The following is a 19,130-nucleotide window of genomic DNA, read 5'->3' as shown; positions in this document are numbered from 1 at the left end:
GCAATGAAATCTTTCAGTAGTGACGCCTTACATAGCATGCGTGCTGAATTTGTTGATGCACTTTTTCGCGTATTCATCAATGCAAATTGTAATGCAGGGAGCAGCAAGGGGATTTAATCTTTCATTGCTACTTTATCTGATGAATTTCCTGTCTTGGAGTTTTTTACACTCTAACACAATAATCAAAATATATTATGCGCGTTTATATAAATATTAGAGAACTGTACTGCACTGGTGTGGCGTCAGAATAACATGGACAAATATAATGTAACATATGGAATGTGGTCATGTAAATATTAAGTTAAGCCAAATTCTTAACTCAGCCCCAATTATCATGGTGTCATGTACATTGTGAATTAATTCATTTTATGTTAAAATATACGGCAACTAAGTAAAGTCATGTTGTTTAACCAGCAGCCATTTTTAATGCCAACGTTCAACTAAAATGCTTGGGTCCTCTCGGTTCCGTTATGTACAGATGTAGGGGCCTCGTCTACATACCTAGCATGACAGGCGACAATTCTTAATCGAACTAGCTCTGCTTCTGAGACCTATTTAAAAGCAAGTTTTCTCAAGGTCTTTTGCGGTCTGCTCATGAAAAAGCTTGCTCATGGTAAACCACAATCTAAAGTTTTGGTTTATGTTACATGTATACTTCAACGGAAGCATGTGTGAAGGAAAATTATATAGGTTTGGAACATTTGGGGAGGAGCTAGCGTTTAGATGCTCAGCTGCTTGGGGAGCAGAAGCGTTGCATCTTTGTACTGAAATATGACTACTTTGTTGGGGGCATAATAAACATTTTTTGGACTTTATGTCACCTGTGGTTACTTTGCTTCCACAGAAAATTGTTCTTAATGCCGGGAACCACCTCCTCCTACCAACCTGAGAAGGGAGTAGAATCCACACAACAAGCCCGCGTGCTAAAGGTAAGGGAGAGACGTTGTCCTGGATAACTGGGATGCAGTGCAGCCCAATACTTGATCCACTGATCAAGTCAGGGAATGTTAGCATGGCTAAATTCTAAAAGGTAGAGTCGAAAAATATGTTTTTTATTTGAGAGTTTTCATTGTGCACTGTTACTGTTAAAGTAGGAGACAACTGGCCCATTCACAAAGAGAAACTTAGACGTTTGGTCTAAACGTGGACCAAACGTTTAAGTTTACGACTTTGGGAATTCACAAAGGGCATTTACAAGAACTACCTTTAGGTCAGCACTGGGGCTGATCTCTGCCCCGAGTACAGACCTAAAGATACTCCTCCTAAATGTCCTTTGTGTATTCCTAAAGACATAAACGTAGACGTTTGGTCTAAGTTTAGAATACACGTCTAAGTTTACCTTTGTGAATGCGGCCCAACGGGTTAACACTGGGTGGTTAGGTAGATGCAGTAGAGGTGCCTGGATGAAGTACTTGAATGCACTTCACAGTGATGAGGCTCTACAGCAGCACGGAAGGGGAAGGTAAGCGGGAGCACCAGGACCATATTGCAGACAATATAAGGATACATGTGTGGGCTAAGGAGATTCACTGTTCCAGCCAGTGCCACGATCGGTCCGGGGTCAGTGTGCACGAGTGAAAGATACCTTCCGTCCTCTACGAGAACAGCTAAATAAATAAGTGTAAAGTCCCTCCTTTCACATTTTTCTGTTTTTCTACATTCCTTCACGGGATGAGCTACAGAACAAGTCTGGCAGACACCTTTAGGTACTCCTAAGAGTGATTGTGGTACAGAGGTGGGGACTAGAAAATCTAAACAGCAAGAGTCCCCAGCGAAACGGACTCTCATCCATGCTATTTATCAGGACAGGAGATGCATTGGCACATCTCTGGAACTGTGGGTGGGGCTCACTAGCAAAGGCGCCAGAGGAACGTACCTATGATCTAAAGCGTTTAAGCAATCTAAAGGGCACATTGTAAGACTATGATAAATACAGAACAGTGGCTGATCGATAAAAGAATCAAACAAACAGGAACATGAGGCTGAAAAATGGTGTGAAAGCAGGCCCATTGGAGACTCCAAAAACAAATCAACCACTGAAGGGAGGAGATTAGGGCTTGTAACCCCACTGCCACACTGTCCAACCTCCTCTATACATATTTCTACAAATCATAGAAAACACTAAGAGAAAAGAAGAAAGAGACTAGGATATTTACATGTCCTACATTTCTTTACAGCGAAAAGAGACACAAGGGGTGCTCCTGTGACTCTGCCTGCAAATGGGATAGCGCTGACAGCACTGCCAGTGCGAGGGGCACAAGGAGACAACGTGCAAGAGGCCACTCCAAGCACAGGGAGAGAAGTGGTGGGCAGCAAAGCATTTGAATACAGTGTCAACTTCACAATCCTGCATGACCACTCAAGACTCCAGGTCTATTCTGTTCCCACTAGACGCAGGATGGCCTAGGCCCCTACATCAACTGTCACCTTAATAGCTTGAGATGTTCTGTAGGGCATATAGCAAATGACTTAGATAGCAACAATCCCGCCTATCAACATACCTTTATCTTCTAGTTATGTTGATAATGATGAACCCCACCCGACTTCCTCTATGCCATCTCCCTTTGAGAAAGTACCTCACCCCTGGAGGCAGAGTCATAGTTCATGTACCTTGGTCCCCTGTTCACTTGATTACATTAAACAACAGATTCACTATGTATGTGAGAATTCTGCAAATTTCAGAGAAGAATTGTAGATAGTATTTGCGGTCATAAAGATAAAAGGGACAAATACAAATCTGCTCCTGAGATTGGTGTTTCCAAGCAAACTGAGAGTCCTTTTGATAAATGTTAGACCTGACATGCCTTTGGGTAGTCACCCCTAACTTTTTGCCTACCTCCCCCCACTTTTTGGACTCTGTTTTTGCTGGGTTTTAGACTCTGCACACGTTACCACTGCTAACCAGTGCTAAAGTGCATATGCTCTCTCCCTTTAAACATGCTAACTTTGGATCATACCCAATTGGACTATTTAATCTACTTATAAGTCTCTAGTAATGTGCACTGTATGTGCCTCTAGGGCCTGTTGATTAAATGCTACTAGTGGGCCTGCAGCACTGGTTGTGCCACCCACTCAAGTAGCCCCTTTACCTTGTCCCAGGCCTGTCATTGCAAGGCCTCTGTGTGCAGTTTCACTGCCAATTCGACTTGCCATTTAAAAGTACTTGCCAAGCCTAAAACTCCCCTTTTACACATAAGTCACCTCTAATGTGTGCCCTAGGTAACCCCTAGAGCAGGGTGCTGTGTGGGTCAAAGGCAGGACATGTACCTGTGTAGTTTACATGTCCTGGTAGTGTAAAACTCCTAAATGTGTAATACAAAATCCTGCTGACTGGTGAAGTTGGATTCAATATTACTATTCTAGAAATGCCACTTTTAGAAAGTGAGCATTTCTTTGCACTTAAATCTTTCTGTGCCTTACAATCCACGTCTGGCTGGGTTAAGTTGACAGCTCCTTGTGCATTCACTCAGACACACCCCAAACACAGGGTACTCAGCCTCACTTGCATACATCTGCATTTTGAATGGGTCTTCCTGGGCTGGGAGGGTGGAGGGACTGCTCTGACATAAAGGACTGCCACACCCCCTACTGGGACCCTGGCAGACAGGATTGAGCTGAAAGGGGACCTGGTGCCCTTCTAAGCCACTCTTTGAAGTCTCCCCCACTTCAAAGGCACATTTGGGTATAAAACAGGGCCTCTGCCCTACCACATCAGACACTTGCTGGAGAAGAAACCTGAACCAGAACCTGTATCCTGCGAAGAAGAACTGCCTGGCTGCTCAAAGGACTCACCTGACTGCTTTCTACAAAGGACTGCTGCCTTGCTGTTGGCCTGCTGCCTTGCTGAACTCTTGTCTTGCTGCAAAAGTGCTCTCCAAGGGCTTGGATAGAGCTTGTCCCCTGTTCCCTGAAGCCTCAGGACCAAAAAGACTTCTCTTTTTCAACTGGACTCCTTGTGTGCGGAAAAATTTGACACACAGCTTGCTCCACGGTGAAAAAATCACTGCACGCTGATCCGGAAAGACGCCGCTCAACGCAACGCCTGCTGTGCGACCAGAACTTCGACGCACAGCCCGCCTGGACAACGCCACCCGACTTCTAGAGAGGAAATCAACGCGACGCCTGCTGTGATGAAGAAAATTCCACGCACAGCCCAACAGAACGACGCACAGCCGGATAATAGGCCTAGGATTCCATGCACAGACCCTGGGACATCTGGTAATCCCGCGACCCACAGAAGGAGACGGTCCGCGTGCCGGAAAATATGCACGTCTTCCCGAGTGAAAAATAACGACGCAAGTTCGTGAGGGAAAGGACGAAACCGACGCACACACCATTTTTCTTCCCGTAGAACGACGCTCGTCTCGCCGCGTGGAAAATAATGACGCAAGTCCGTGTGTGAAGGTGCGAAACCGACACACACACCATTTTTCCACGGATCTCCTCCTCTGCGGCCCTCTGCGGAGATTTCCTACTCCAAACCAGGTACTTTGTGCTTGAAAGAGATTTTGGGCCTGATTACAACTTTGAAGGAAGGTGTTAATCCGTCCCAAATGTGACCAATATACCACCAGCCGTATTACGAGTCCATTATATCCTATGGAACTCGTAATACGGCTGCTGGTATATCCGTCACATTTGGGATGGATTAACACCTCCTCCAAAGTTGTAATCAGGCCCTTTGTTTGCTTTTTAAAGACTTAAGACACTTTATATCACTTTTCAGTAATATCTCTACAATTTCTTATTGCATCTTTTATCGTTTTGACCTACAAATACCCAGATAAATATTATATATTTTTCTAAACACTGTGTGGTGTATTTTTGTGGTGCTATATTGTGTTATTGTATGATTTATTGCACAAATACTTTACAATTTGCTTTCTAAGTTAAGCCTGACTGCTCGTACCAAGCTACCATAGGGTGGGCACAGGATAATTTGGATTGTGTGTGACTTACCCTGACTAGAGTGAGGGTTCTTGCTTGGACAGAGGGTAACCTGACTGCCAACCAAAAACCCCATTTCTAACAATAGAAAAGAGCAGTTGGCCACAACGAAGCCCTCCAGGTGAAGGCACTTTAGCAGCAGTAGTGGATGGGTTTTTGAATTTGATATTGGATGTGTACCCTTTCAAGATGAACTGGAGATATATATTTATATATATATACATATATATATACAGTATATATATATATATATATATCCTTATCTATAAGATACATATTTGTGGAGTTAAGAGTAGTATATCTACATTTACATTGATGCAGGACCTTCTTCATATTTTGGTTCTTGGAATTTTGGCCACAATATTTAAATAGAGCAATGTTTCTTTTGTCGATATTTTGACATACAGTCATGAAGGGATCACTACCTAGAATACAGACTCAACAGCATAACCTCTGTGTTGGGAGGTAAACAAAGAATCTAACGGTATTGGTTACAATGGCCAATCACTATGAGGTGTGCAGGAAAAGAAAAAAATAATCAAATACATCTAAATTAATGACTTTATGTATGTAGTTGCTTGAACAGGCAATAAAAGGGAGGGGGAAGGGAAACCCAAAACAGGAAGCACAATGGGGTGAGCATGAAGGTAAGCAAGCAGGTCAAAACAGTAGATAGGGGAAAGGTGACCAAGCCCCGTTGGGTGGGCCATGTTTTAACTATGGTGAATTGGGGCTTTACAAAAGAGACTGCCCCAGCCTAACATCAGGAATCTCTTGGAAGCCCAAGATTACTCAGATCACACAAATCCAGTATCTATACTACTAGGAGAGCACCAGAGGTACCCCCATGCCAGTTGATCAAAATGTATATAAAGTGTCTGTTCGATGTTAAGCTCACATCTTGTGTCATGGACACCCAGCGTAAGTGAATATGCCCTGAAAACCTCAGAATGTTCTTATTTATCTCCTTTGGGCTTGTCCATTAAGCTGTTAGTATTTCAAATAGAAGAGTTTCTCACCATATTATTGATCCTGTCACTGTTAGCTTGGGTCCTACAACTAACAAGCACACCTTTCTGGTGAGCCCCACTTCACCTGCAAGTATGGTGGAAAAAGATGTATTATTTAAGTTAAATTGCAATGTTTTCTGTATAAGTGAAGTGTTACTTAATGTTCTGTAACCTAATCAAAATGCACTTTTAGCTGTGTTATGTGAATCTAATAATAAAACGAATGAATGTAAAATACAGTCTGAATCTTTAAAATAAAATGATTGAACAAGTTCCTTCTACCTTGTGGTATGAACATGTACATGGAAGGTGTCCCTTCAATTAAATCTGTAAAGATCAAGGTCAACTCCATCAAGAAGATGCCTCACATCTGGCAGTGCCCTTTACTTTCTTAGACTGAAGCTGGGATTTGCCCTGTCATTCTGATTTAATTAACCAAGGTGTCCTTGTAGAAGGCTGGCCTGGTTTGTAGTGGGTAACAATGGTACTCACACCTTATACCAGGTCCAGTTATCCCTTATTAGTGAAATGTAGTCAGTGTCTAGAAGCCAGGCTGTCTAGAGGTAGGTGTAGCTGAACAGCCAAGGCACATCTAGGAGACATGCAAAGCTCTTTCAATACCACTGTAGTCACACAATACTCACACACATGAAAGAAAATACTCAGTGTTACAAAAATAAAGTTACTTTATTTTTAGTGACACAGTGCCAAAATACCTTAGAGACTATACTCCTTTAGGACGTAAGTAATATACATAGTGTAGATACTAGAATGCAATAATGGCTGTAAAAACAGTTAGAAAACAGTGCAAATAGTGAAAATCAAAATAGCTTGCAATGGGCCTGGGGGGACACAAACCATATACTAAAATAGCAGAATTTGAAAGTTGGTTTCCCACCTAGGCAAGTGTAGTGTGTAGAGGGGTGCTGAGAGTGTAAGAAAACACCAAAGGTAAGTATTAGAACCCAACCTAGAGCACAGGAAAACATGAGTAAATCACAGTAAGTTTCCTAGAATACACAAGAAGTCATGATAGAAGATAATGCAGGAACCAGAAGAGACTGCAAGACACCAATGATGGATTCCTGGACCTGAAGACATGTGGAAGAAGGGGACCAAGTTCAAGAAGCACTGAAGAGTCCAGGGAGAACAGGAGCCCCTGTTAACCCGGATGAAGGTGCAAAAGAAGAACCACCGGTGAAGAACAGTCAGTACTGCATCCAAGAAGATGGATGCGGGTTCCTGGTTGGTGCAGATGATGTCCCACACCGGATGGATGACTGCAGTCTGATTTGCATTGCTAGATTCCGCCAACAAGCCTTGGCACATGCAAAGCATTTGGTTAGCAGAAAGTAGCGCTGCCTGGGACCAGGAGGGACTTTTTGGCCTCTACCCAGGAGGGGGAGACAGAGGAGGATCTTAGGAACTCACAGAGCCCTCAGAAGACCAGGAGGCACCCACAGGAGTCCCAGAGCATGGGGACAAAAAAAGGTGAAAATGGAGGCCCAGGCAGTACGACACAAAGGGATCCCACGCCGACGGAGAACCACTCAGGAATCTGTGCATCACAGAGGAAGGAGTGCTGGGGGCTGGAGCTGTGCATGAAGAACTTTGTGGAAGGTCACACACTGTTGTGTAGCCATTTTAGTTATAGCTCCATGCACGTTATTTTAGCACACTAGGCCTGCCGCTGTGCACTTTTAACCTAGATATATTTTATTCAACTTCATTTATTATTTTAACAATAGCCACATTTGAGGTCTTGCTTTATTTCTCTCTATCTAGTTGTTCTTTGCTTAGGCCAGCACTACGTTCTTAAACAAGACATTCTTGTTCACTCTGTGCTTCTCTCAAGGCTGCAGTGTGATAGGTTGCCAGTAAAATGTGGTAACTCTTTGTCTCTGGTATTCATAGAAATATACACATCCTTACTTAGGGACATTTTCTTAGAACTTCAGCTGTTTTATTATAAAAACACTTCCCTGTACCATACACGTTAGAAGGAGACTCCAGTCAGATGACCACGACTGTATGCTGATTGCTGAATGTTTCGCTACAGCTGATTATGCAGACTTCAAGACTGTGCTCCGGTATGGGGGATGATGTCTTCCCGGGGGAACCTGAAGGGCATAACTAGAGCTTAACATGCTGTACTTTAATATAGCCTTGGTAGGAATTAGTCTATTGACTTTAGTGACAACATGGTAGCGTTATTTCTATGCTTTATTCTCCTTGTAACAATTTTAATCCTGTCATGCTTTATCGTCCTTGTTATTGCAGTACATGCTTTATTATCTAAGATGCAGTTGCTTCATTAAAACCTTAATGAAACATACACTGCCTCTGTTCATCATTGTATATGTGAGACCAATATAACTGGGAGAAATGGATGAGATCTGAGTGACCACGATTTCCCTGAGGAATCAATTGTGTCATGTGCTCGGCTGCCCAACCATCCCTGCTTTTGTGTAGAGATGAGGCACTGTTAGTTAGCCGGAGCAAAACCCGAATTGGGGAGACAGGTGTCACCTGTAGTGGGTTAGATTCAGTCTCCCACACTGCAGGCAATTCTGCTGCTCAAATCGAGTAGTCTCATTAGAATAATGAGAGCCTACGCGACAACACAAGTCTTGGCAACTGCAAATCATGTGGTGCACTGGGGTACTATCTTGTGTGGGGAGGCAAGCTCTTACCTCCACCAAAGTTGGACAGCTGGACCTTAGGACCATCAGGACAGCTTCAGTCCACCACCCGTGTTGCTGGATCCACTTAGTTTGTCAGGAGAGGGGACCCACACCACCAGTCGTTGCTGCAAAGGGGTGCCCGCTGAAGCAGGGAAATTACTCCTTCACTTCAAGGGAGATTCCTTTGTTCATCTGGTGCAGGCTGAAGACAGGCAGTTAACGGAGAATGCATGACCTGGAAACAGTTGCAGTTGCTGGCAGGAGCTGAAGATACAATGTTGAAGAAGTAGTCTTTGCTTTTTTGTTGTAGTTTGTAGAGTTCCTGGTGGGTCCAGATGCAGTTTTGTCGGTAGAAGGTGAAGTAAAGGCTGCAGAGGATTCCTGCTGGAGTCTTGCAATCCAAATCTGTGGAAACACCCAGAGGAGAGACCCTAAATAGCCCTGAAAGGGGGATTAGTCAGCTACACAGGTAAACACCTATCAGGGGAGGGCCCTGATGTCTCATGCTGGCACTGGTCACTCAAATGCTCCCAGAGTGCCCCGCCACCTTGGAATCCAAGATGGCAAAACCCAGGGACACTCTGGAGGAGCTCTGGGCACCACCCCAGGGGTAGTGATGGACAGGGGAATGGTCACTCCCCTTTCCTTTGTCCGGTTTAGTGCCAGAGCAGGGACTGGGGGTCCCTGAACTGGTGTAGACTGAATTATGCAAGGAAGGCACCATCTGTGCCCTTCAAAGTATTTCCAGAGGCTCTGGGAGGCTACCCCTCCCATGCCTGTAACACATATTTCCAAAGGGAGAGGGTGTAACACCATTCTCCCAAAGGAAATGCTCTGTTCTGCCTTCCTGGGCTTGAGCTGCTCAAGGAACAGGTGAGCAAAACCCTGCCTATGAGGTGGCAGCAGCTGGGGCTGCATGGAAATCCTCAGAAGGCTGGTGTGGTAGTACTGGGGGTCCACTATGGAGCCCCCAGAGTGCATTGAATTGTAAAACCAATACCAGAATCAATATTGGGGTACAATTACCAGATGTTAGACACCTCACATGGGCATATTCGGAGTAACCATTGTGAAGCTGGACATAGGTATTGACCTATGTCTAGTGCCCGTGTTAAATGGTGTCCCCGCACTCACAAATTCTGGGAAAATGGTCCTGGATGATGTGGTAGCACCTCTGCTAGTGAAGGGGTGCCCTCACAAACAGGTATTTTGCACATAGCCTTCAGGGTTGGAAGGCCTGATATATAGGTGACTTATAAGTGACCGGGTGCAGTGTAAATGGCTGTGAAATGGTACATGCACCATTTCACATAGGCCGAAATGGCAGTCCTGTAGAAGCCTTTGCATTTGCTCCCTATGGGTGGCAAAAGTAATGTTGAAGCCTATAGGGATCCCCTGGAACCCCAGTGCCCTGAGTACCTAAGTAACATATACTAGGGACCTATAAGGGGGGCCAGTATGCCAATTTGGGATGAAATACTGGGTTACCAGTATGAAGTGCCACATTTGGGAAACGCAGAGCATAAACACTGGGGTCCTGGTTAGCAGGATCCCAGTGACACACTCAAACACACTGACAAACAGGCCAAAATGGGGGAACCATGCAATAAAGAGGCTACTTTCTCACAATCCTAATGCCCACTGTAAGTACCTTCAGCGTTTCTGGTCCACAGATAAAATAGGCAGGCAGAAAAGAACTCAGGGGTGAAACGCCTAGTTATTCTCAGTGGTACCCAATCCTACTACAATGCTTTCATGCATGCCAGCAACTCTATGATGATTAGCTGTTCTAGGCCAGTGCTCCACCTTCTTTTACATCACTTTCACAAAGTGGCCCATTCTGGCTCAGAATTCTGTAAATGTGTTACTTTCCTTTTCCACCTTAGAACAATGCAAGGTTCAATCCCTTTACTTGCTAACTGAAACAGCTCAGAAAAGGGCTTCAGGGTTCCAAATAGAAGTTACATTTTGTTTCTCTTGTGTACATTATGTAGGTCATGAAATCTCAGCTGATGAGTGCCATGCTTTGGCTGCCCATATCAAAGCCATCCGTAAGTTGGCTACCTTTGTGACCATCTCCAAAGTACAGTCCTTTATCAGAAATAGTGGACTATTGTAAATAATAGATTAGAGGATTTTGTGCAAGGCTATGAATGTTCCAAAGCTATACAATGCACAATATCTCCTAGGAGAAACTTCAAATTGAGTTACTTATTTGCGGGCATGAAATAAGAATATCTGACCCCCCCCTGGAATTTCTTACGGGAAACAGTGAATAACAATGACCAATGTTATATGCAAAAGAATATACATACAATGATTAATTAAAAAGTCATACTTCAATGTAAAGCAATCAAAATTGTGATTTATTTAACAATAAAATTATGTAAATAAGGGTCAGCAACAAACACGCTACCCCGCTGTCAAAACATAGGTCACAAATAGTTATAGTCTCCAAAGGACATTTCCATTTAAATTGAACATATTTTTATACTTTTTGCTGTTTTAGATTTTATTGTAGTCAAAGGGTCTTCTATTACTACGTGACACTTTGTTCTGAAGATGGTCTCTTGATCTTGGTAGACAATTGGAGACTGAAACATCGATGAATTGACCACCACAATTATTAACTGTATTGACTTACAAGCCTTCGCTCAAGGAAACCCTATACCATGAAAGATACAGAAGTTTGGTGGTCCCTAATCTGTCTCAGGATCACTTTAGGGACTGTAAGTATTTGTTGTTGACCTATGTTGGACAGTGGGGTAGTGCATTTTTTGTTGATATAGTGTCATAAATGAAAGAGGTATGCCCTTGGATTATTGGTGCAGAATCATGGGGGTGAGAATAAACAAACTGCCTACTATTCTTCTGCCCCTGTCCCATAGCAGCAGGGCACTCACTGTGCTTCTTTTTGTAATCATACATCTTGAAGAAACTTCAGAAAACATTATCTTGGACTCCACTACTATTGTAATCACTCCCAATTCTGTAGCTGCCCTCTTGTTTACTAGGACAACACATCTCTCTATTGCCTAACTAACCTAATGTGGGAGTTTGCTATTGTCAACATCCCAGGGCATCTGAATGAAGTCCATCTGCAAATCGGCAAAGGGCATTCATGAAGTTGGGCAGACAGTAAGGCTGGTCTTAATCCCTTTCCCGATATTGTGAGCTTGACACATGGCACAGGAGTGACAATAATTGAAGGCAACAGACAACACATCAATGAGTTTGACAATGCCATTACTGAAATTCCCCTATGCAATGATGGGCTCTGATGCCCCAATCACAGCATTGTGCCTGCTGATATGAAACTCATGGATACTGCTCATTGCATGACCTGTGGGACTAAAAAATTAAAGTATCATTGTGGGGCATACTGATGCGACAACTTCCTCGATGATATCCCTGACTCTAAAATACTGTATTCCCTTCAAATTCTCTCATGGACACTGTATTCATTCAGCCAGCTCAATGAGAGGCAACATGTGTACTATAGCTGTTGTAAACAATCTCATGCCTGACTGCCCCCAAGACTGGACTGGGACTTGTTTTTCTTCCTCTGTAGTCCTTGCTATTTGTCATGCTCTTATTTGATTTCCTCATTGATAAAGACAGGCTGGAACTCTTTCTGAAAAGTCCTGATTCTTCTCCACCCTCTTCTCTATTAATTGATATGATAGTCTATCTATGAAGTTCAAACTAGAGCAGAAAATCTCAAGGAGGAGGCAGTTTCTATAGCATTGAAACACATCGCTGATCAGTAAGACTCCCAAGGAACTGTCATATTGCAAAATAGAATGGCTCTGGATTTTTTTCTGACTGCCAAGTGTGGCGTTGGTGCCATAGCGGGTTCTGAATGTTGCATATACATCCCAACAACTTCCTCAGCATTCAGGAGCAAATAGATAACATTACAGAAAACATTAAAACATTAGGGAGTTAAATTAAATACAAAATTGTGTTGTGTCAGGATTCACTCCCTCGGCTCTCGTGGCCATCATCAGGGGGGGACATATTTTGGGACTTTCAATGCTCTATAAGCTTCCAGACCTTCGGCTGCATGCATTTCCTTAGATCCAGCCATTTGGACACTATTTGAAAATTACCATCCATTCCCAATCCATGCTGGGTTTTGTGCAAGCCTGTCTGCTCATGCTTGGAACTCCATTATGTAGAATTTCCTGCTCACTGCTTTGTCTCCAACCCTGCAGGCCAAGGAGGGGTGGAGGAATTTAGCACAGCTGTGGCTGGTTGCTGCTAGCATGCTCACACCTGATGCATGTGATTACTGTGAGCCCTTTTCAGCCTCAGCTCGATTCAGCCCTGTGTTGGTCATCATAGATGTGGTCCGGTGAGACCGACCCTCGTTTACTGAAGTTTCTGAGACATAGTTATTCCTTGTTCCTGTTCCAGAGCCTTAGTTACTCCTCCCATGTTTCCTGCCATTTTGTTGGTCTTATTCCCTGTTCCTGAGCTGTAGCTATTATTGTTCCTGAGCTGTAGCAAATCCTTGTTCCTGAACTAGCACTCCCCACAGTGTTACCTTGTCTTCTGAGCCTCAGCAAATCCTTGTTCTTGAATTAGAACTCCGTGCAGTGCTACTTGAATCCTGAGCCTCAGTTAATCCTTGTTCCTTGAACTATTTCTGCCGGCTGTGTTTCCTTGTTTTGTTGATTTCTGCACCAATACTTCTTGTGCTCCCTTGAAGCCTCTCCTTCTGTGATTTCCTTTTCCCATTCCTTTTCTTTGTTCCAGTTCCTAGTTTGCTGTTTTCCTGCTGACTTGCTTCTAGGTTTGTGATATGTTTTTGCTTGCTTTCTGTCAAGCATGCCCTTTGTTTTCCCTTCTTTCCTGATAAGCACTCCTCCTTGCTATCTCCTTGTCTATCGTGGTTGTATTTAGTTCTATACCTTTGCTGTTACCGCCATACATGTTCCTGTTTGAAAGGCAGGATCCATGGGCTCAGCTGACAACCTAGCTGACAACCTAGGTTGTGTTTTTTTTGTCCACTGTGAGTATAGTCTTTCATTTACTTTTTAAAACATCACCATAGGGGTCAGCTCCACTGACCCTGCCTGTGCATATATATCCAATATATAGGTTTTACCATTTAGAATCTGTAACAGCAATTGTGGGTGAGCAACTTACTGAGCTTCAGTCTTACTGTGTGGAGAGCCTGATCCTGGCTTTACCCCCACATTCCCTTTATTGTTGAAATTGTTATATATATATTTTACTTAGTGGCAGTTGCCACTAGGTAGTTATAATTAGGACCTACTTTCCATAGATGGAGCATTTTTTGTTTTGCCTATAACTTTGGCGTCGCTTGATGAAACTTGGCAAAACATTTTAAACTTACACTTTGGTCATTTCAGCTGCTTTCTTTAAAAGGTTCGGTGTGAGCTGTCAAGCAGGGGCTGAGAAAAAGAGAAAAGGGTGGTTCCCAAAATGCATTTTCCCCATTCATTTTTCCATAGGGTCTTTAGACACACTTACAACCTAAACTGCTGAACAGAATTACACCATATTTGGCAGAAAGGTAGATGCTGTTCTGCAGATAATGCTCGTTGTGGGTTGGTGTGAATCAGTTCAGAAGTTTTGGAGTAATTTAAGGCCAAAAACTATAGATATATAGAGACATGGATCCACCACTGATCCATGCGCCACCTGAAGAATTTGATTGGCTGGCCACAACCTGACCGAGATGTTGCGTCCATTATTTTATTTTATTATATTGGGAAATGGTTCCCGGGGCTGAAATGTGGGTGTCAATGGAGCTGATGGGGTTAGGGTAGAGGGTCCCTGACCCCATGAGGGTGTTATACTTGTGATTAAGCACTAAATAATGGCTTTGAAGGGCCCAATAACATATTTTTTTGATGTTTGATGAGATTCATGGATCCAACCGAGGGGCTCAGCGTGGCCCCCAGTATGAATCTGCGGGTGGATCCAAGGAACTTGCAAAACGTCAAAAAAAAAAATATTCATACACCTACTCAACCAAGCAAACACCCTCAGAGACACTGTCACATCCACTGTCACACCCACACTGCCACTCACACATTCACTCTCACACTCAGAGAGACACTGTGACACCCTCTCTTACAGCTAGACCGACATTCTCATACTCACTGTCACACCCAGGCACACACTGTCACATCCACTCTCACAGTGACACAGACACTGCCACACCCCTTTCACCCATTTCAGAGCCAGAGAGACACTCACAGATCCATTAACACACCTAGCAACACTCTCACACACACTGTCACACCCAGAAAGACAGTCACACACCAAGAGACACACTCTCACATACATTGTTACACCCAGAGAGATACTCTCATCCCCACTATCACATTCAGGCAGACACTTACACATTCACTTTCACACCTAGACAGACTCTTATACACACTCTCACAGCCAGAGAGACACTCTCACACCTACTCTCACATGCAGAATGACACTCTCACACCCACACCCGCTCTTACATCGAGAGAGACACTCTTACACACACCATCATACCCAGAGAAACACTCTCATACCCACTTACACATCCAGGCAGACACTCAATCTCACTCCTAGAGAGAGACACTCTCACACCCACTGTCACATCCAGGCAGACACTCACACACCTAGACACACTCTCACAAACACCATCACACCCAGAAACACAGTCACAGACCTACTCTCACACCCAGAGACACACTCTGACACACACTCTCACACCCAGATAGACACTCTCACACCCACTCTCACATCCAGGCACACTTTCACATCTACTCTCAGACCTAGACAGACTCTCACACACACGCACTCACAGCCAGAGGGACACTCTCACACTCACTGTCACAGCCAAAGACACACTCTCACACACAGTGTCACATGTATGAAGGCACTCTCACACCCCCGTCCCATCCAGGCAGACACTCACTCTCACACCTACAGAGACTCTCTCATACCCACACCCAGAGACACACTCTATCTCACACTGTCACATCTAGGGAGACTCTTGCACACTTGCTCTCACACGTAGAGAGAAACTCTCACACCCACTCTTACATCCAGACACTTACACACCTACACACTATCTCATAAACACTGTCACACCCAGGAAGACAATCACAGACCTACTCTCACACCCAGGCAGGCTCTCACACCTACCCTCATACCTAGAGGGGTGGTCACACACCCAGTATCACATCCAGAAACACACACTCAGTTTGACTGTCACTTCCACATACATCCTAAAGGTTACAAGGACGTAATAGTCAGGAAATAGAATTAAAACAACACTGGAAAAAAAAAAAAAAAAGAAATTCCTGTTATAGTTATAGTTATCTCAAGTAACTATAACTCGCGCCCTAAGGTAACTATAAATCGCACCCTCGCCATGCACTGATAATTTACCCCCTAAATTATGGCACTAATTACATCTTTGAAATATATTTTTTCACAGAAAAAAACTGTGTATGGTGGGGGCGTGGGTTATAATTACCTCAGGGCATGAGTTAAAGTTTCTTGAGATAGCTAGAACAGGTGCATTTCTATTGTTAACTATAACATTATAAGCATCCCTGTCTTTTGTTTTTCTCAGTAAAAAAAAATATATATATTACCTAGTGGCGGTTGCCACTAGGTAGTTATAGTTCAGACCATGTTTCCAAGGAAAAAGTGTTTTTTGACTTGTCTATATCTTTGGCAACGATTGAGGATTCTTCACAACATTTTCAAAGAAAAAGGTGATTCTTGTTGTGCATGTAAAGGTTCTGGGTGATTTGTCAAGTGGGGGCCGAGTAAAAGCAGAGGTCAAACAAGTTGTGTTTCCCATGTTAATTCCAATAGGACCTTTGAACAAGGTTACAGCCCGGACCACTGGACGGAATGACACCAAATTTGGCAGAAAGCTAGCTATTGGTGCACAGATTACCCTTCAGCTTATTTGCTGTAAATCCGTTCAGTAGTTGTTGGGAAATTTAAGGAAATTCAAATTTGGACATCTCTGGCTGCGAAGCCTTCGTGAATAATGATGAGCTTGTGCAAGGAAATGCACACCTCTGATTGGCTGGCAACAATTCAACCAGGAAGTGTTGGCAGCCATCTTGGGAGTTGACTTCAGCCGAGTCCGACAAAGAAACTTAAAAATGAAACGGGGCAAGGTTTGAGACACCCTGACCCCTTAGCTGTGGTGTTGGAATCCCAGAGGGACCCTGTCAGGGCAAAAAAGCATTTTTTTTTAAATAAATTGCTGTGAATTTGCAGCAACATTAAAAAAAAAATTAGTGCAGGCTCACATGCTTGTTTTTTTTCCCAGGTCCCAGGGGCATGTTATAAACGGGGGGGTGCATTTGGCCCACCTCCCAGGATATGTACTGCCTCAGAGACCACCACTTCCCTGGGGCAAACATGTAATTCTATGCGGGGGCGCACGCCCTTCCCCTGCAGCCCCAGGGACCACCAAATCCTTGGGGTAAACATGTAATTGTTTGCGGGGGTCACTCGGCACGCCCGCAGCCCGGGAGACTACCACCTACCCGGAGCAAACATAAAAAAAAGAAAAAGGGGTAAATTCTGGATCCCAGAAACCCTGGGTACCACCACCTCCCTATAGGTATTTACATTTGAGGGGGGCGCGCAAGGAGCCACAGATGTCCCTGGTGAAACCCACCCCCCATGTCCGGCTCCTAGTATTTCCCATGGTGCCGTAGAGATGCAGGCAGAGAGACAGAGAAAACAATAGCTCTCACAGAGAGATAGCTGCTTTAGTAGCTCCCTCTCTGTGATAGCCATGCTGGCTCACGCAGGAGGCAGGAAGCCAGATAGGACCATGGGGGACTTCAGGCTCCCCCATGGTCCCCAACATCGTGACTGGGTGCCCTGGGGGTCACCCATGTCACATACTCGGGCCCCTGGGGATGGAGTCCCCAGGGCCGAGGTCAGCCATGCTGCCCCATTCCCCCAAATAGTAATCAATATTTAGGACACGCCCCTAAGGTTGAGATCGGCCTGGGAAGGGGTGTCATGTGGCCTCCCTCCCCACATAAAACATCATAATTAGGCCATACCCCAGGAGATGGGGTCCCCAGGGCCATTATCGGCCTGGGGAGGGGGGTTACATTGCCCACCTCCCCCAAAAAATTAATATTCAGGCAGGAATCCTGGGGATGGGGTCCAAGGGGCCGAGATCGACATCAGCAGTGGGGTCGCGTGGTCCACCTCTCCACAAAAGAAATGAAATGTTTAAGGCAGGCCTGTTGGGGATTAGATACCTGTGGTCGAGATTGGCCTAGGGGCGCGCAGCCCTCTTTCCCCCAAAAAATTAAATAGTTAGGCTGGGCTCCTGGGGGTGGGCCCCCTGGGGCTAAGATCAGCCTGGGGAGGGAGGGCTCTGCGGTTTTGGGTTTGTATAGGGGTTGCAGCAGAGACTAGCAGCATGCCAGGCCCTGCGGTCAAGCCCCGCTCTGCACGGCTGAAGGCTGCGTGCAGCACAGGGTTGGGTGGTTATAGGGGTTTGCCGCAGGGCCTTGCAACAAGCCAGGCCCTGCGGCCAACACCCCACTGCATATGGCCGAAGCCTGTGTGCATCGCCGGGATGGGTTCCTATAGGGGTTGGCCATGAAGCCTGGCCGCAGGCATGGGTTGGGTTGCGATAGGTGTTGGACGCAGGCTCTGTGGCCAACTGCCACTGTGCAAGGCCAAAGGCTATGCATGGTGGTGGCTATGAAAATTACTTTGTGTTAAGAAAAACGTAACAATTAACTGAAAAAAACAAGATTACAGGAAGATAGAGCTAGGAAATAGAATTTAAAAAACCTTAGAAATTCACTGAAAAAAACAAATATTACAGGAATGTTATAGTTAGGTTCTGAATTTACTCGTACAAAACCAGGCAAATTGAACATTTATAGTTAGAGTTATTTTAGGTAACTATTACTCGTGCCCTAAGGTAACTATAACTCGCACCCTCACCATGCACTGCTAATTTCCTCAGACATTACAGCACTCATGACAACTTCTATAATGTTATTGAAAATATAAATGAAGCATTAGATTCAAATTAAAAAAAAACTGTGCATGGCTGGGGCGCAGTGCAGACATAAATCCTAAAATAAACAGAAAATCAGACTTTGAATTCAGCTCAGAGGTAAAGTTTAACCTTTGGTATCCAGCGCATGTTCACTGAGAGTCAGGTATAATTTGGAGGAGAAGGAGGACCACTTTAAACCGCCACTGGTCTCACCCCACTAAATTCATTATTCTCCTGCTCTATTTTGAGGTAGGAATATTGCTGGGTTTATACCAGCAGAGTCTCCACCAAGAAAAAGTTTGACTTGATTGCCCATCCAAAACATGGCCATCGGGTTGAAGCGACACCTTCCCTACCTTTTCTAAGGCAGATTGAATATCTCTCAATTTCCCTACCCAGAACTGCCATGTGAGGCATTTAAAAGCATACTGGTCCTGGGTAGGAACAACAAATAACGGC

General features: G+C 44.5%; 1 protein-coding gene across 1 annotated transcript in view; it reads right to left on the bottom strand.

Annotated features, from left to right (window-relative positions):
* Positions 1-19,130, bottom strand: part of OTOGL (otogelin like) — a 1,080,166-nt gene that overhangs the window by 138,936 nt on the left and 922,100 nt on the right. The window lies entirely within an intron of this gene.

This window comes from Pleurodeles waltl, chromosome 4_1 (genome assembly GCF_031143425.1).
Source record: "Pleurodeles waltl isolate 20211129_DDA chromosome 4_1, aPleWal1.hap1.20221129, whole genome shotgun sequence".
Classification (NCBI taxonomy): Eukaryota; Metazoa; Chordata; class Amphibia; order Caudata; family Salamandridae; genus Pleurodeles; species Pleurodeles waltl.
This window is presented reverse-complemented; position numbering and strand designations above follow the sequence as displayed.